The sequence below is a fragment of the Gobius niger genome (genome assembly GCF_951799975.1).
Source record: "Gobius niger genome assembly, chromosome: 8".
NCBI classification, from domain to species: Eukaryota; Metazoa; Chordata; class Actinopteri; order Gobiiformes; family Gobiidae; genus Gobius; species Gobius niger.
Genome location: NC_136859.1, coordinates 33,151,958 through 33,172,292, shown reverse-complemented (window position 1 = coordinate 33,172,292; position 20,335 = coordinate 33,151,958). Strand labels below are relative to the sequence as shown.

At 40.5% G+C, this 20,335-nt stretch overlaps 2 protein-coding genes across 2 annotated transcripts in view; both read right to left on the bottom strand.

The window, feature by feature from the left end:
• tmod4 (tropomodulin 4 (muscle)) overlaps positions 1–13,507 on the bottom strand; it is a 37,174-nt gene extending 23,667 nt beyond the window's left edge. Inside the window, exon 1 of the mRNA XM_079561954.1 lies at positions 13,487–13,507. The gene's annotated coding sequence lies outside the window, so the exon portion shown is untranslated. The remainder of the gene's footprint in view (positions 1–13,486) is intronic.
• A 3,347-nt stretch (positions 13,508–16,854) lies between these two features.
• Positions 16,855–20,335, bottom strand: part of ensab (endosulfine alpha b) — a 147,312-nt gene continuing 143,831 nt past the window's right edge. Inside the window, exon 4 of the transcript XR_013793147.1 lies at positions 16,855–16,871. The gene's annotated coding sequence lies outside the window, so the exon portion shown is untranslated. The remainder of the gene's footprint in view (positions 16,872–20,335) is intronic.

Below are 20,335 nucleotides of genomic sequence, written 5' to 3'. Positions count from 1 at the left end.
TAATTCTGATTTCTATTACCGTGTAATAAAATACACCAGATTGCACTAAAATGCATCTGTTCAATTAAAAATTTCCTGGGGGAGGACCCCCCCCCACCCACCACTAAAAGATGAATATGGACCTCAGTATTTCTAAAATCCTGTCTGCAAACTGCAAACCCTCTATATGCCATCTCACCAGTCACTCGTCTATATAATATGAATACCAACCGCTCAAACTGTGCACGGTAAACTTACTGTGTACATTTTACTGTAAATTAAAAATAAAATAATAGTTTTTTGACATTTGTTAGCATCAAATTAACGCTAGCCTTTAGCTTCATGGCTAAACGGCTACAGCTACAAACCTGTTGTGATTATTCAACAGCTGCTTGTTTTCAGTCACATACTATTTTTTTAATTTCAGCAAGACATGGCTAACTCACAGACGTTAGTTACGCTTGGATGTTAGCATCATGCCTTGCACACATTGCTAATAAAAACTTACAACTATGTATATTATAAATGACAATGAAAAATCAAGATTTTATTTTCTATGATTGTAACCAACATAAAACATGGGAAATAGCCTACATGGTCTGACTCTGTAGGGTCTTGGCAGCAGCTATTATTTTCTAAAGGCTTTCTTTGGTCCTGAGGTACAATATTATACGGCACACGGAGACACCACTGTCCATTGTCACTGCTAAATCTAAATAAGTCCCACCTCTGAGGGGCATGGCAGTCATCTGCAGCTCACAATAATAGATGCACTTCCAATAACACATCAGCAATACTCTGGAGAGAGGATCCTGTAATGCGGTATGTCATTCAGTCACTTCACTTTTACTACGGGCAACTCCCATGGATTTAAACCAGCGTCTGTGGCCATGTAGCTGGTCCAGCTCATATTTTTTGCTTACAACCAAAAAGTATGAACACTTTAGTTAGCTGCAACAGGTGGTAAATTGGCAGAAATGTTAAAATTGTAGAACATCACAAACAATAGATGCAGTTTAAAAAATTCAGCAACTAAAATAATTAAGTTAAACCTAACAAGGGATAATGAAAAGTAATAGGCCTATAATGCTTAGTTACAAAATGTGAGCATGACAACACTTATGTCTACCCATGTCAGACGAGTGTGTGTAGCATAAACTTTTCAAAAAGCGAACTTCACTTCCAAGAGAGTTAAAAAATCAACATTATAGCAGATTGTTGATGAGACCCATGAGAAGTCACACATTAGGTCTGTATTGCTACATTCTAGCAAATGCTATCAAGTTTGTATTAGCTCCCCAGAGTGCGCAGATATGGACAAACAACATAACCCGATATCTGTCAAATAGCATTTCAGAAATAATGCCATAACAGCAGGTCAGCATAAGCAGTTCAACCGGCACAGACTAACATCGCAATAATGAAACTGGGTTGTTGTATGTTTAACTCTGGACCACGTTTAAGTCCCCTGTCCTGCCTTTAAGATTGTAAAAGATAAAGATGGAGAAGCAGTGTCTTTGTAACTCTAGACCCTCCGCTCGGTGCTCACAAACTAAGAATAGCTGAACAGAGTGAGGTGAGAACAGGCCTTATGTATCACTGACCGCTGCGACTGACTCACAGTGAAGATGAGGGAATCTTGACCACAGTCGACCTGACAAAGGGGAGATAAAAGTGAAGGAGATTTTTGGGGTAAAATGTCCAACGAATGCAGCAGTAAGTGTTGACTGGCTGCAAACGTCTGATTGAATTCACTGCATTTCGAAGATGGGTGGTTTGCAAAGACGACACTAAATCATGAACCATGGCTAGAGATGTTTGTGCAGGCTCTCAGTTGTCCAGGCTTCATTGTAGGGAAGCTTTAAATCGTCGACTGGACTAAGTGGATTGAGTTGAGGATAATGAATGGTCTCAACGTCTATAGCGCTTTTCCACCCACATCAGGCACTCAAACTTTGCAGCAAGGAATCACTCACCCATTCAGGCTCTCATTCGCAGACACTGGAGTAGGGCTGTGCAATTAATCGAAATTCGATTACGATTATTTCGATTACAACAGTAAACGATTACAAAATTAGCATAATCGCAAAAAAACGATTATAATTTTTTTTTTCAAATTTTCAAAAAAAAAAAATAGTTTTTTTTTCAAATTTTTGGATTTTTGTCACTTTTTTGCTGGATTTTTGTCTTTTTTCTGCTGGATTTTTGTCACTTTTTTGATGGATTTTTGTCTTTTTTTATGGATTTTTGTCACTTTTTTTAATGGATTTTTGTCACTTTTTTGATAGATTTTAGTCTTTTTTCTGCTGGATTTGTGTCTTTTTTTGCTGGATTTTTGTCTTTTTTTGCTGGATTTTTGTCACTTTTTTGCTGGACTTTTGTCACTTTTTTGCTGGATTTTTGTCTTTTTTTAATGGATTTTTGTCACTTTTTTGCTGGATTTTTGTCTTTTTTGGGGGGATTTTTGTCACTTTTTTGCTGGATTTTTGTCACTTTTTTGCTGGATTTTTGTCTTTTTTTTATGGATTTTTGTCACTTTTTTGCTGGATTTTTGTCTTTTTTTTTGCTGGATTGTTGTCATTTCTTTGCTGGATTTTTGTCACTTTTTTGCTGGATTTTTGTCACTTTTTTGCTGGATTTTTGTCTTTTTTTTAATGGATTTTTGTCACTTTTTTGCTGGATTTTTTTTCACTTTTTTGCTGGATTTTTGTCTTTTTTTGCTGGATTTTTGTCACTTTTTTGCTGGATTTTTGTCTTTTTTTAATGGATTTTTGTCACTTTTTTGCTGGATTTTTGCCATTTTTTTTGCTGGATTTTTGTCACTTTTTTGCTGGATTTTTTTTCACTTTTTTGCTGGATTTTTGTCACTTTTTTGCTGGATTTTTGTCACTTTTTTGATGTTTTTTTTTTTTAAGGCAACAAATAATCGTTTGAATAATCGTGATTTCAATTATGACAAAAATAATCGTGATTATTATTTTTTCAATAATCGAGCAGCCCTACACTGGAGGTAAGGTGGGTGAAATGTCTTGCCCAAAGACACAACAACACAAGTTTGCACCTGCAGGAGTCTCTTCTTAGCTCTTGCAGGTCAGAAAATGCGACACCTGAACCAAACATTTTCCTTTCCAGCCGACCACTCCAGCCTTCGCCTAGCCACGCCTCTAATGACACAGATGCCCTTTATGCCAGGCAAGCCCATTCAACACCGCATGTCCGAACAGTCGACCCCACCCTCCCTCCCTTGTCTGTTTTATCTTTCAACGCTGAGTCTGTTGCTCCAAAAGTGGGGTCCTCAAGAGCTGAGACGGAACCCCCACCCAGCGATCAAAACCATCATTATTCATCATTATTCAAGACTTCTCTCGCTTGGGTTAACTTTTCATTAGTAATGCAGGAGCAAAGAGCAAGCATCTGAGGATAGAAGCGAGACGTCGTCAACTCAACCGACTCAGTCCAGTCATCGATTTAAAGCTTCACTGCAATGTGGCTAGAGATTAAAACCACAAACCATCCAGTAACCAGATGACCACTCGAGCTGAGCCAGAGATCTTGCATTCAACACATGTATCTGGTATTTGTAGTATTGTAAACAAAATACAGTGTCCTCTTCTGGACTTGCCGCATACAGTGAAAAGATGGCCTATTGTAACTTGTTTCTCATTAGGAATGCTACGAAAATTTCGATATTTCATTATCAAAGATCAATAAAACGTCAACAAAAGTAATGTGGACTGTGACAATACAGACTGTGACAATACAAACATGGGATTGAAGCTCAGTGGCCTGAAAATTGTAATGGCAGATTAACCTGGCTAACGCCATGCTGCTGTGTGCGCTCGAATTATTTCGAACTGCACAACAGCCTGGGGACCATGGCCCAAATTTTCCGGTGGATTTGGGAACCAATCACAGAGCAAGGAGGGACGGCAAGACGATGACGCGCTATTCGATATATGGAAGCTTGTAGTTTATTTACGGATAATAAAAAAAAAGTTTATTTACGGATCCAACGTGACAGCAGCAGACACGATGGTATTTTTCGATCAAGCTTTAGACCTTGTTCTAAATAATTTAGCTCAAAAGTTTACAGCGGGTACGTCATACGTCATCTCATACGATGATACGATTGGCCATGGCTACGTGCAGACGCATGATAGACTTCTTTTTTTTTTTTTCATATCGCCCAATAAACGACTATGGACGATCGTAAACCACACCTCTCCTACGAGAAAATAAATTGGTGGTCCCCAGACTAAATATCACTTGTGATTTTAGTCTGGTGTTAGCCAGGCTAATGGCAGATAGGGCTGTGCAATTAATCGAAATTCGATGACGATTTCGATTATTACGCCAAACGATTACAAAATTAGTATAATCGAAAAAGAAAAGATATATATTTATTTTTTGTTGCAAAGCAGCAAAAAATTATTTCAATTATTTCAAAAAATTATTGCATTATTTCATGGCGCTGGGATTATTTTCCCTTCGCATTTCACGTGCCATGGCTCATGCTTTTGCCTGACATAAAAACAAACAGCGCTGTGTGATGATGTCATCAGGCCGCGCTGCTCAGTTTACTTGTGCAGGTGTGAGGGCTGGCCAGCAGGGGGCAGGTGTGAAACAGAGACCTCTCCTTAATCGAGGCATACTTGAAATCATGTGTACTTTTATGACTGTTCAGAAAAGTTTTTTTTAAATTAATAAATATATAAATAAATACTTCTTTTTAAAGGCAACAAATAATCGTTTGAATAATCGTGATTTCAATTATGACAAAAATAATCGGTATTATTGTTTTTTCAATAATCGAGCAGCCCTGTGGCACAATTTTTCATTCATTGCTTTTCAGTTTTCTGTTTGATTCTCCTTATGTCTCTTCGTAGACTCCTCATTAGATCTTGGCCTGGAGGTACTTGGAAGGCCAAATATTGTATACTAGTATGAAAACTTTGAAAATGTTTCGGGGGAAAACCGGAACAGCCAAAGAAAACCCACCGAACAGTGTTAGAAGAGAACACACACAGACTCCACAAATATCGTCTTCCCAGGGCGGTCAGTGACAGCGTTCGCCGTGACCTCCAGCGAGGATGTGACCCCGCAGCTCTGTCCAAACACGGATCATGTGGTTAGAGGCCGCAAGCCTTTGAGCCGCACTTATTGTTGTTTTAAATGTGAGTCGCTTTCTGGCGCTGCTGCAAAGTGTGTGGGCTCAGATCACCGTGAACGGACAAACTGCCTGTTAACTGCACCTCCATTTTCACTTTGAGGATCGGGATGACGCTAGGCTTTGACAGGACCGTGTGTTCTAAAACACTGTCACACATAATTAGCCTTGTCAAAAATGATATAGTATAGTATATTTTATTTTTATGTAAACTTTTCAATGATGCTCTATTATTTCCAAAAGTAATATTCTGTTTTCTAAACTAAGGTGTTTTTGTCATATCTTTGTGGACTTGAGAGCACTGTTTTTGCTAGTAAACAAAGTGTTTGATGAAAATGTATGAGAATGTGATCTGCTCCCAACAACTCCATCAGTGACAGGTCCAACTGCCTGACGGACAGTTCCCTCCCTCTGCTGCTCCCTATTGTGGAAGTATTTGATGTAATAATGCATCTGTAGTGCTTTTCTGGACACTCAAAAACATTTACATTGCATTATTCATTCACTCCATACTTGGAGGTGGTAAGCCACTATGTAGCCACAGCTGCCCTGGGGTAGAATGATGGAAATGAGGCAACCAGTCTGTGCCATCGGCCCGTCCGACCACTACAATCACCCTGGCTTCTTGGTGTTACCAAACGGTCTCCCATCCAAGCACTGCCAGGCCTTTCCCTGCTTTGCTTCCGATGTCTGACGGGCTCGGACAGAGCAAAGGGGTTATGGCCACAGCACAGCCATAGCTCTGTAAACGATTGTGTTATGGCACAAAGGGTTTGAGAATAACATCATTTCAGCCATTACGTGTGCTTTACATGTGCTAGAATTGACAATAAAGTTGATTGAATTACCTTAGCCAAATAGTAAATTAATGCCAATAAAGTAAACTGATTAATAAATTATGTCAAAACAATGGACGTATTCTCCAATCATTGTTCGGACTATTTATTTACATATGTATTGACAAAGTGCATAAGCCTGAAGAAATCTGTTAACCCCACTTTTCCTTTTAAGTAAGTAAATTTTGTATTTCTACATTTTTTAGTCTTGGAAAATGAATTCTCTGCATTTCCGCCATTCATTAACCAGTGAATTGGCTGGTTGCACGACGTGGCTATGCTAGCTCAGTGGATCTGAAGTTGTGAGCAGCTGTGCTTCCAGTCTCAATTCGTTTCCCATTAGGGTTAGCTTGGACCTTTTCGAAGAATCATATTTTGTAAAGATAACGTGGTGGACCGCGAGTTCCTGGTAGATCATATACTGCGTGTTTAGAGCTTGAGCCGAGGAGACGTCTGCGTTTACAAAGGCCCGATGAGTGTGTCTTCAAGCTAAAGGCTAACGTCAATTTGATGACTGATCAAATAGAATATAGAGCCACAAAGGCACTCCCTGTCCACCACGTAATCAGAAAATATGAAAAAAAAGAAAAAAAAAGTCAAAGCCAAACTCCATAGGATATGAACTGGACAAGTATTGGCACTCACAACTTCAGATTAGCGGATGGAGCACCTAAAAACGCAACTGAAAAGTTATAGAATAGAATAGAATAGAAAAACTTTATTGTCCACCATGCACAATGATGGCAGAAATTTGTCTTTGGCTTGCTCATACATTCCACTCATACATTCCAATACATTTGCCCAGCAATGTAGTAAAATCAGTTCATTATAAAATCGGTTCACTGCAGACACAGCAGCAGCAGCAGGTACACTACATTACAAAAAAAGGATATTATGAATATTATGAGTTTTAAAGCAGTACTAAGTAACTCTTCCCCCTAGAGGCCATAAGCGCAACTGCAGGTGTCGTAGCAAGTTACTATTTTTTAACTTATTAATTGTCTTGGAGAGTAAACACTACGCTGACAGGAAAGGCGAAGGGAGAGAGGGTTACTGTGCATCCAATTATACAATGGAAATATTTTTTTTCACTCAAACTTAGCTGTAAATACTGTTTAAATTGACGTTAGCCCGCAGTTAGCTTTGCCCGTTAGCATGTTAGCTTCTTCTTCGTGATTCAGGTGGCCGTCAAGTTGCAAACATGGTTTTCTGTCCAGAGACACCAGGGGGAGATGAAAGACCCTCCAATCATCCCATAAACACTTGTATTACCCCCACAGGGACTACGAAAAGGATTTATTAAGGTAAACACGTTACTTACTGCTTTAAGACACAACAGGCGAAAAAACAACAACAGAAACCTTTATTCCTTTACTTAAACACCCAAATCCAAGCTGTTCTCCTGGCTGTAGACCACACAACTGGGAACAGGGGACTGTTTTGCCCATGGGCTCAATAGAGACCACATGGTGGCTGTTAGAAGCTGACAGAAGCTTGTCAGCACACTGGAACCAGCATGAGCCTATTGTGAGAGCGTGCATGTGTTCCAGCAGCCCCAGCAGCACTGAATGAGCCAAAACAAATGACTGTGCACCGACGCTAGAGCCGTCACCTGCCACCAATCTCCGGACGTTTGTTTTTCCACACAAACGTCAACTCTGTGCAGCACCTGTTGCCCCCGTGGGCGGAAGTGTGACACAAGGTCGAGCTGGCACTTGTGAACAGTGCAGGATATAAAGGCTTTGATGGATAATGGAAAACTGTCAGAGGGTCTTTTATACTGTGTGTTCAGCAAAATGGACTTGAAATTGGTCAAAGTTGAAAGAGTTTACGTAAAATTTCCAAGTCTGAAGGAAGTCCTTGATGCAATGTTAGCATACACTGCATGCAGTATTCGCTGTGGCATTGTTTCAATAAGCTTCTGCCATGTCCAACGTTCCAGTGTCACATTCACTTTTCACCAAGATCTTGTACTGACGATGGGAGAGTGTGACCACTGCGCAAACCCATCTCCAGCACATCCCAAAGATTCTCAATGGTGTTGAGATCTGGACTGTGTGGTCTCTGAACCACCCTTTCACAATGTGAGCCCGATGAATCCTGGCATTGGAGTATGGATTATGCTCGTGTCATCAGAGAAGAAGAAATCCACTGATGGAATAACTTGGTCATTCAGGATGTTCAGTTGATCCCATTCTTTGGGCTCATGGTGTTGCTGAACTCTGACCTGAACAACTGCAGCGACCCCGGATCAGAACAGTTAGTCTAATTCAATGCCAGTCGTAACTTACTGTATATAAATGTTCGAATGAATTGACTCATAACAGGTTTTCTCTGACATTTCGTGCCAGTTATGTTACACATTAGAAGCGGACAGTAGGACAGTTAGCAAAAGAAAGTCAATTAGAGTCTATAATTCCCGTTGCACAAAAGTTTAACGGGTTTATGTTGTCCCCGCATAGTGGCATCTCTAAACCCTTAGCAACACTAACTTTGCATTTGTCAAGGGGGTCAGGAAGTGAAAAAAACAAAACAAATCATTGACCTCAAGAACTAATACATGACATAATGCTTATTATTATTATTGAACGTATGACAAAAGCAAACTTCATTTTCATTTTCAAGTTAATAGTGTATATTAGAAGATGTTAGAAAGGTCTACAATGCAATACTCAGATATACGTTTTTATACTGCATACTTGATTCACCTGTGTAGCTATAGTAATTACAGTCTAACAAATATGCTCCAGAAGAGTGACACCTATTATTACACTCATTTCACACAAGACCTTGACATAGGGCTGCTCGATTATTGAAAAAATAATAATCACGATTATTTTAGTCATAATTGAAATCACGATAATTCAAACAATTATTTGTAGCCTTTAAAAAAAAAGTCCATCTTTATTTTATTTATTTATTTGTCAAGAAACTATGCTTAATATTTTCTGTTTTCTGAACAGTCATAAAAGTACAAATATATCGATTAAGGAGAGGTCTCTGTTTAACACCTGCCCCCTGCTGGCCAGCCCTCACACCTGCACAAGCAAACTGAGCAGCGTGGCCTGATCATCACACAGCGCTATTTATTTATATGTCAGGCAAAAGCATGAGCCATGAAATGTTTTTTTCAATAGGTAGCGTTCACGTGACATCACAACATTCAAAAGAGCCCATAGTTTAACATTGAGGTGGAGGTCAACTGACGGTAACTATGGTAACGGTGGTAACTGACAAAATGCATATTTTTATGTCTTTGTTTTTTGGCTCATATCTCAGTCATAACTGGAGGAATCCACATGAAACAAAAACTAGGGCTGTGCTATTAATCGAAATTCGATTACGATTTCGATTACAACAGTAAACGATTATTATAATAATATAATTATAATTTTTTTTTTCACTTTTTTTTTCACATTTTTTTTTCTAATTTTGAATTTTGGGATTTTTGTCACTTTTTTGCTGGATTTTTGTCACTATTTTTGCTGGATTTTTGTCTTTTTTCTGCTGGATTTTTGTCATTTTTTTAATGGATTTTTGTCACTTTTTTGATGGATTTTTGTCACTTTTTTGATGGATTTTTTAAAAAGCAACAAATAATCGTTTGAATAATCGTGATTTCAATTATGACAAAAATAATCGTGATTATTATTTTTTCAATAATCGAGCAGCCCTAACAAAAACTGTCACAAAGTTCATTGTCTCCTCTGTCGGCAAATATTAACTAATGTACAATTATTATCTCTGAAAAATGTCAAAAAGTGGTGACAATATGCGAAAACATGACCATGATGTTGTCCAATAGAAAAGACTTTCAGACATAAAAATAATATCACAGGTCTGTGAATCCAATCACGATCAAATACTGAAGAGGAAAAACATTTGTCAATTTTTGTTTTGGCGATATCTTCCAAAAACTGCATTTCTCCCATAGAGTTGTATTGGCCCTGCCCTCCATCTGACATTATGACATCATCACATTCTAAATTGTGAACGCTACCTATTATGCTAATTTTGTAATCATTTAGTGTAATAATCGAAATTGTAATCGAATTTCGATTAATTGCACAGCCCTACGTTAACACAAATTACTGCAAAGACAGACGCATAAAACCAGCATTAAACAAAAGTGCTGGATCGCAGTGGTTTTCCCAAAAGAAAAAAAATTGCTTTCCAGCCCTGAAGGCAACACAAAGCACATGTGCTCTGAGTCAAGGGCCATTTAAACAGGTCCTGCACCAGCGAGTCAAAGGTTACATGCACATAAATTCCAGATAGTGATTTACCATTTGGTCCAGTGCCCAAAACGTCCACGCATAAAACAAGTTACGTAACAAGACACCGGACCAACCCGAGGCCTTTAGCCGCCACCGATTCCTACGCCCTAGTCCAGCGCTTCTCACACTTTCCACAACAAATACCACCTCGTAGAACAATTGCAGAGGAATGCGCGACAGTTTGAGAACCGCAGCTCTCCTTAATGAGTTGGAGCGACTCCGAAGATTTGTCGCCGTCAGTCGGGGGTCAGTTCGCCCACGTCTTGCTGCCCAAGTGTAACATTCCGCATTAGCTCCCGGCTTAATTTTAGCTTCACAAGTCAGCTACTTCCAGCCGTGCCAATCCTCCGCGGCTTGGGTTGCTCCTGAACTTTCTAAACCCCCCGATGTCCTGCTTTATCCGCGGGCACAAAGAAACACGCTGAAATGCTGTTTTGCTTTTCGATGGAAGCTTGTTTGAAGTGTCACAACCTGCGGTATTTGCAACAGGTGTAGGGATCTTTGAAGGTGAAATATGAGGCAGGTGGGTGTGTGGTTGAACACACATGGGAATTCACCACTGAAAAAAGACTTTGTAAGAGAATTTGGCATTTTTGTTCACTCAGTATTGAACTACATATTACACTGGATCTGCATGACATGAGAAAAAAAGTATCTTCATTCAAAAGGTCAAAAATAGTGCGATACCAATAAATACTTGAAACTGATCAAAATCTTTCTCTAAAAGTAAACCAAAGTGTCTTTTTGCCACTTCCAAACACAGAAAGTTTCAAGTATTTACACGGCATCTTTCAGTCCCGACTCGCCTGAAGATGTTTCATTGTTATTTTGTTAGACCTGTAAGCTAATCGCAGTTGCTAATCATCCATGAGCATTTTAGGCAAAAAACTTCATAATATGCTTTAAGTTGTGGCTGATTTTTGTGCAGGATAGATGAGCAGTTGGTTTGGCATGATTTGAATTAGAAACTTTATCCAATATGGCGGCGAGTTTTTTTGGGGGCCGATTTACAAAAAAACGATTATGATTAAACAAAACCCATAAGAATCATTGTGTCATAACAAGACACAATAAAACTAGGAAAATCATGACTAAAACCAAAATTTAACACAGTTTTAAAATTACTAGCCTACATCAGTGTTTCCGGACCATAACAACAACAAAAAATGGCTGTAGCTTAGAAATGAAAGACTCAAGGGGTACGCAAGACAAGAAAAGTTAGGAACCTTAGGAACAAAGTTGCGATAACAATATTTTTTCAGTATTGTGGAGCCCTAAGTGACGCTGACTCCGCTTCAGTCCTCCTAATGCTCTACTCAGCTGGCACGTCACCTCAAACACTCACATAGCACAAGCAAATTTCAAAGCCGTCGCGTTTAAGTCATTACAGCCAATGCCAGCAAGCCACTTAAAACCAGTGGATACACTGTACCAGCCAAACAACAACATATCAAGGCTTCATATGCGCTATTAAAACATTTCTATTCTAACTTTGGACATTAATGCCGCTTTGACGTGTAGGTTTAGCGGTGCCGCACGTGTGTAACAGTACGAGTGTAAGTGTGAAAAGGGTCGTCGACAAAAACTCAAAAATCAACCCAGCACAGATTTTTGTCACTTTTGTCACGTCAGAAAAACTATCCATAACATGACAGTCATTGAGAGTGTTAGCCTTATTCACAACCAACTGTGGTTAAAAACAAAATAGCCACTTTTTTTGTTATCTCCAAAACCACCCTAAACACACACAGAGAGAGAGTGCGACAATTAGATAATGCTGCGACCGACTTTAGCGTTTTAGCTAGGTTTGCATGTTCAGAGTTCTACAAAACAGCCTAATGTGCACTAAAATGACTACAAACATCAAGCATTGCTAAGACTTGACACAATAATTAACTGTACACTTAAATTTAAATGATATGACCAAAGTTTTAAGCACTTAGCTGCAGTAGCTAGAAGTAGGCTACCGTACCTAAAAATGTGCACACCAGGGGCTGGACTGGGACTGAAAAACAGCCCTGGACTCTGGTCAGCCTGGCCCAAATTAGCGTATATGCGACACTTCCACAAATACATATGTGAACCTCTTACCCCCCACCTTAACCGAGAGCATTTTCTCCAGTTCGGCTTTGCCCAAATCTAAAAGCTTCTTGACTGGAGAGCGACACCGTAACGCCTCATTTGAAAGCTCAAATCTAGAAAAGTGATGGCAACTTTTTGTCACGTTGTCAAGTTTTTGTTGCTTTTTCATCACTTTTTTGTCACTTTTTCATTGTGTTTTCATCTCGTGTTTTTCGTTTTTTTTTTTCATGTTATTGTTTTTTCATCGCTTTTGTCGTCACGTTTTCGTCACATTTTGTTGTGTTTTTGTCACTTATTTGTTGCTTAATTCTGCTTTTCTTTTAAGCTTTTAGATTTGGGTAAAGCTCGGTTTCGCCCCAGGGGTAGGGGTAAGGTAAAGTGAGAGGTCAGACCGGTGGCCCTATAGAGCCACTGGCACTTCTGTGCTCTTCCAGAATACAGGACATATGGCCAGTCCGCCCCTGAAGTACGCCGTACTTAAATGCGCATTTACGCCGTACTTAAATGCACATTTACGCCGTACTTAAATGCACATTTACGCCGTACTTAAATGCGCATTTACGCCGTACTTAAATGCGCATTTACGCCGTACTTAAATGCGCATTTACGCCGTACTTAAATGCGCATTTTCGCCGTACTTAAATGCACATTTTTCGATAGACTACTTCAACTTTGACTTTACTACATTTTTTCTTCAACTCTGGTTTAAAAACGGTTACATTTGCAATGCCCTCTTTGTGGATGTGCCACAGGTGTTTCTATCTGCAGTGATGTAGTTCCGACCAACTTCTAACTGTGGAGTCGAAAACTTTTTATTTCACAACATTTGACAGTTTTTCTCCAGCTACTGTGCACATGTGACACAAGCTTAAACCTACATCCCTACTTTATTGCCTTTGACAGTTGCAGACAAAGTCGTAACACCACCACCACACAAAACGTTCTGCGTGCGCTACAAATAGCCCACGTAAATCAACTCAATTTGCCGGGCAGTATTAACCCGAATGCAAGCATGCACTCGCCCACCAGCTCACACACAGTACGGCCAACTTTTCTACATTTGGACATAGTTCACCATGTTTGATTTCGCAGACAAAACCAATCCAAAAGACACTGGGAGACAGAAGGCAGTGGCAGTCACTTACCTTTGACAGAAGCGCAGTGCTGAAGCCCCCCGTAACGCACACTTGTCCCCGGACGGTTTTCCCCCTCCCTCTCTCCCTCCCCGGCTGTTCCAGGGCCCTCCCCTCCCCTCCTCCTCCCTCTCCCACCGCTCCTTAGGGTGTCTATGCTGAGACAGACATACCGGCCACGCTCTGAGACGTCAGCATTTCAGCGTTATGGACCGAGACAGACGGAGACAGAGGGGGGAGACAAGTGGAGCGTGGAAACCGTCATGTGAAGGAAACAGCGACCTCTGGTGGAACGCAGCGGGTAGTACAGTTCAACTTCATCCCAGTTCATGGGACAAAAAAAAGGCATGTGTTAATAACCTCTTACACCCCGCCTTGACCGAGCACATTTTTGACTTGATAAAAATCTAAAGGCTTGATAAGGTGATGAAAAAGCAGCAAAATAGATGACAAAAAGTGAAGAAAAGGTAATGAAAAAGCGACAAAAACACATCAAAACAGGCAATAAAGGGACAAAAAATTTCAAATGAGACGCCACACTGGCCAAACGGCTGTGAGCGCCAGTAGAGAAACTTTTGCATTTGGGTAAAGCCGAATTGGAGAAAATGTGTGTTTTTACATACTGAGATATGTTCTTACCTGAGCTTTGACGAGTTCTTTAGGACCTGTCTGATCTTCCCCCGTGCCTTCAGTCACGTAAACACAGCGCAGACGGCGTTAGCATTTAGCCTCTCCCTCTCTCCTCTATAGCTCCAAAACAGGTCAAGATAGAAGCTACCAAGCTCTTCCACGTTTTCCCTATTTAAATATGGTTATGTGAAGTGTTACTCTACAAAGTATAATTACACAAAAATTAAACAATGTGGATTTTCTAAGTGGATAAAAGGGGGGACTATATTGTAAGGAGTAATAATACCAGGAGTAGTTCGAAATCCGCGCAGTAATCTTCACTTTACTGTGCGGATGCCAAACTACTCCTGGTAGCCTATTATTATAGTTCCCCTTTTATCCGCTTAGAAAATCCACATTGTTTAATTTTGTGTAATTATACTTTGTAGTGTAACACTTCACGTAACCATATTTAAATAGGGAAAACGTGGAAGAGCTTGGTAGCTTCTATCTTGACCTGTTTTGGAGCCGGGGCCAGGTCACTGGGGCAGCAGTCTTAGCAGAGATGGCCAGACTTCCCGACCCACGCACACCTCCTCCAGCTGTTCTAAGGGGACCCCAAGGCGACACCAGGCCAGCTCGGAGACATAGTCCCACCAGCTTGCCCTGGGTCTTCCACAAGGCCTTGTCCCAATAGGACATGCCTGGAGCACCTCCCACGGGAAGCGAGGGGGCACCCAAAACAGATGCCCTAGCCAACTCAGCTCAATCGGTAAATCCCCCGCCTCAGCTCCCTCTTCACCACGACAGACCGATACAGCGACCACATCACTGCTGACGCCGCACCGATCCGTCTGTCGATCTCACGCTCCATCTGTCCCTCACTCGTGAACAAGACCCCGAGATACTTGAACTCCTCCACTTGAGGCAAGGACTCCCCACCGACCTGAAGAGGGGAAGGAGAACCATGGCCTCAGATTTGGAGGTTCTGACAGCACTTACTTCTTCAAATATCCCACAATAAACATGAAATACAATAAAACATTACCTACTTTAATAAAATATGTATTACTTGGGGAATGGGGAAGAAAATGTTAATAAATGTACAGATGATAAATATTGAGCCCAAAAATGCATTGTGTATCTGTCTGTCCTAGCTTACACCATAACTAACAGTGAGAATAGTGGTGTTGCTCAGCCTGTTCAGCCGGTGCATCAAAAACTGAAGTTAGTTATTGGTGGTTATTCTCGGAACTGATCTTCAGGTTAACTTCGCTGTGAGCCAGATTCGTTTACCCACCTCTGAGGTACGGCCATCAGCAGTGCCAAGAGTTGTCAGTCTGTTTTGTTGAAAATTCAACCAAATCAAAAAGCAAAACCAAAAGATTTTCTTTCATGGTCAAATCCAACCAAAAAAAACCCATGCAGGAAGTACCGCGGGGATTCTCTGCCAACTAAAAGAAAGAAAGCAAAAGCACACGTCAGATTCCCAGGAGAGTAGATCGAAAGTAGCTGATTTCTCATAAACTGATCTCGTAAAATGGGGGAAAAATAAGTGGATAATAGTGTGAACACAAAATGTCTTTGTTTTTGGCTACCATATGATTTAGTGATGAACAGACACATCCTTTATTTCCCTCCATCATGTTTAGCCTAATGGGGACCTTTTTTGGGTTCAGAGAGTGGTTGTGCGTTCCCTGCTCCAGTTATACGAATGATGTCATGGAGCACAAAGGGCAACGCCGTTCAGGAAGTAAACGTGTGAAATCCCCAGCACTGAACTTTGAAGAGTGGATCCTTTATCCTTTCATTTTCATAATATCACATTGTTGTCAACCACAATGTTTCCCCAGGAGGCTGATTTATAGACCTGCACAATCATGGACAACAAAATATTTTCTGAGCGTTCCAGTTGAATAAAGCCGCACGTAAACAACACGGCTAATGCTACGAGTTAGCTAATGAGATGCTAATGTTGCACGAATGTTTCTACACAGAAGATAGAAATAATAATAATTTAAAAAAACATGCTAAACGATATCAAATTGAAGGCTGTGACCAAAGGCAAAGGTGAGTTTGTGAAAGCTTTATCATTAGCTGCACTTCTCCACTGGGGGCCGCCATTGCTGTCTTCATCTCGTATCTGAACTTGGAGCACTCTGATCATGTCTGAGTTTGTATGTATTTGCCTGTTACCAGTTGCTGTATGTGTAGTTAGCATAGTGCCCTTACTTTCAAAGTAAAGGCTATGCTAACCACCCATAAAGCCACTGGGTCATTAAAAGGTCAAACATACCACTATTATATATATTATTTTTTTGCACCTGTAATTTACCTGAAAAGGCTTTTCTCATGGACAGATTTCTGGGAATTTGTTCCTCAAATAAAGGATAAATGAAGCTTCTGTGCAAATTCAACTATGAAGACGTACCTGCAGCCTTCATTCATCGTCTAATGCAGTGGTTCTCAACCTGGGAGTCGGGACCCCCAAGGAGGTCGTGAGACCAATTCAGGGGGTCACCAGAATCTATAGATAAAATATACATATTTTTATTAGCATATAATCTAATATTTTATTGTAGCATGTGTGTGCTATTTTACCAGAGTGCCATTATTTGAACGTAATTTGATGAATTTTACTTCAGCCATTTGTTGTTTTTTCTTTGTTTTTTAAGAATTATCTAGACTAATGTGCCTATATCTCACGCGGTGACCAGGTCAGGGGGTCATGAACCCCTTTAACTGTTATAATGGGGGTCGTGGCTCCAAAAGGTTGAGAACCACTGGTCTAATGAATGGCTGCCTTCACCAATCGTAATCACTGCCCCAGCTCAAGCCACTGCTTCAGCCACTCATCGCCCAGGATCCTCTTCTTAAGCTCCTGTTTCCCAGCCGTGCTGCGACCCTCCTCCGCCTCGCCTCTCCTCGGTTCTGCTCGTCGTCATCTACTGGCCGTCCCGGGTCTTGTCCTATCACCACCAGTGTCCAGGCTCCGGGGAAGATTCTGGCTATCGTCCATCAATGCCATGTATTCTATATCTTACTGCAATCCTCCACCGGGGTCTGAGCCCCAATCATGATTCAATAAAACTTTCTGTCTCTGAAGACTTTTTGTTCCTTTATTTTATTTTTTTGATGTCTGAAGGTCCACAAGATAAGAGGGCACATGACAGGGCACATGTGTTTAAAGTGCTTAAAAATCAGACACTAGAAAACCAAGGCTTTGATGAGCTTCAGTCAGTCCGAAGGATGAAGATGGAGAAGTGGGAGAAGAAGGAGACGAAGAGGCAGGGAGCAGAAGAAGAAGGAGGAGAAGTGTGAGAAGAAAGAGAAGAAGAAGAAGGAGGAGGAGAAGAAGAAGGAAAAGGAAGAGGAGAAGAACAAGGAGAAAGAAAATGAGGAGGTCTGAGCCCCAATCATGATTCAATAAAACATTCTGTCTCTGAGTCTTTTCAGGTTAAAACATACTTGTCTTTCAGGGACGTTTACTTATTTCTCAATGACTTTTTGTTCCTTTATTTATTCGTTTTTGGTGTCTGAAGGTCCACAAGATAAGAGGGCACATGACAGGGCACATGTGTTTAAAGTGCTTAAAAATCGGACACTAGAAAACCAAGGCTTTGATGAGCTTCAGTCAGTCTTGTTGAATTGACCAGTTTCAAACTCCAAAACTGAAATCCCGGTCTACAAAAAACAAAAAAAACAAACACCCCAGTCATTTCATTTCGTCAGCCTCAGGGACTTTTTCACGATTCGCTGATAATCTTTTATGAGAGAACAACACAGCTGTACAAGGTCATAAAAAGTCGATGTGGCAGAATTACGGGCCTTTGATAAAACGCAAACCCAGTCGTTCTTACACTTTATGATCGATCGTGGCAAAGAACTGTGTCAAAAGTAACGGTGACACGGCAGTTCACGCAAGATTCACAAACTGCGCGTGTTGCTCAGAATGAGTCAACGTTTATATTGAGTCAAAAGGAAGTCAAAGATACACCGTCTTTGTTCAACAGGCAATATAGAAAAGTAAAGAGAGGTGAAGCCAGTCAGTGACGGACGTGTAGAAGCTCTTTCCCACCAAGTACCACCACAGAAAACATTTGACAATCGAAGAGCCACTAGATCATGATCAAATCAGGTCTAAAGTTAAACTAAATAGGACTAGATTGTGATGTAACTGGATAAAATTACTACAACATGACTCTTATTATTTTTTTTATTAAAATGAATATGGTCTCTAAAATGTATAACAAGACATGGCATGATTTATTTAGTTTTATTATATTTATATTTAGTTTAATGTATTATGTGTAGTTTTATAGTAATATGTGCTTCTGAATTGAAATAAATTAGGTTTACTCTTTGACTAAATATAACAGTGAATGTAAAAGAAGAAGAAAGATAAGGAGGTGGTGAAGTCGGGGTCGGAGGAGAAGAAAAAGGAAAATGGAGGAGAAGGAAAAGAAGGAGGAGAAGATGGAGAAGGAAAAGGAGGAGTAGGAAAAGAAGGAAGAGGAGAAGAAGGAAAAAGGAGGAGAAGGAAAAGAAGGAGGAGGAGAAGGAAAAAGGAGGAGAAGGAAAAGGAAAAGAAGGAGGAGGAGAAGATGGAGAAGGAAAGGAGGAGTAGAAAAAGAAGGAAGAGGAGAAGAAGGAAAAGGAGGAGAACGAAAAGAAGGAGGAGGAGAAGATGGAGAAGTGGGAGAAGAAGGAGGAGAAGAAGAAGAAGGAAAAGGAGGAAGAGAAAAAGAAGGAAGAGGAGAAGAAGGAAAAGGAGGAGAAGAAGGACAAGGGGAAGGAAAATGAGGAGGAGCGGAAGGATGAAGATGGAGAAGTGGGAGAAGAAGGAGACAAAGAGGCAGGGAACAGAAGAAGAAGGAGAGAAGAAAGAGAAGGAGGAGGAGGAGAAGAAGGAAACGGAAAAGGAGAAGGAAAATGAGGAGGAGGGGAAGAATGAAGATGGAGAAGTGGGAAAAGAAGGAGGAGAGGAAGAGGGAGGGAACAGAAGAAGAAGGAGAATAAATGTGAGAAGAATAAGGAGGAGAAGGAAAAGGGGGAGGAAAAGCAGAAGAAGGAGGGGGACAAGGGGGAGGAGAAGAAAAACAACAACAAGAAGGAGAAAAAGAAGAAAAAGAGGGAGGCAGTAGTGAACCCAGATGAAACAATTGGACAGTGGTTGACTCGACAGGTTAAGCGCCCTAATCCCACCACAAGATGGCAGCAGTGAGCCCTGACTGAGGATGAAGCTAGTCTGGGCTGTGGTTGTCACTGTCAGTTCTGAATGTGGCCGGACTGCATTTCTTCATTCATGCTCGTGTTAATGTTATTTCCCTTAGAGACGCCACAGGAAACGCACACACACACACACACACACACACACACACACACACACACACACACACACACACACACACACACAGACACACACGCACATCAGTCACGCGCTTCTTTGAAGAACTCGGACATGTCGTGGGTCATGTTGTTTCGTAATCTGGCCGCAAGAAAGGAAATGACCGGCAGATTTGCAGATTAGGCGAAAAAAATTCCCTTTCGAAACAGTGATTTAACTTTACTCTGTTTGATGTTATTGTGTATGAAACCTGCCAAACCATCAGGGACAGGACGGTTTACTTAGTGGCTGATTTTGATTTCCAAGAACCACAACAAGAACCTCTTTCTTTTTTTCCTAATTGAAGTGTTTTCTCTTTTATTTTGAGTGTACAAGTTAATTTCTGTTATTTTGGGTGAATGAATCTGCTCAAAATCAGCATTCATTTTCTTAATTCAAGCTAATTTTAAGCTATTTATCGAAGACAAGATGGCATTTCTCCCACTCTATTGTATATATTTTTTTCAAAAAAAGAGGAGTTTGCCTTGTAATATTTCCATCTCCTCCTTAACCCCTTAACTCCCACCTGAACCAAGCACATTTTCTCCAGTTTGGCTTTACCCCATGGTCCAAAAGCTTCTGGAAAAAAGCTGTGAAAATAGGAACAAAACTGAGACGAAAACAATGATGGAAAAGTGACAAAAAAGTGACGGAAAATGTATGAAAAAGTGGCAAAAATGTCACAAGAAATTGACAAGAAATTGACAAGAAATTGACAAAAAATGTACAAAGAAATGACAAAAATGTGACAAAAATTCGATAAAAAAAAAAAAAAAAAAAAGACCAATATGTGACAAAAAAATGACAAAAATGTGACAAAAAATCGATAAAATATTGACAAAAAAATGACAAAAATGTGACAAAAA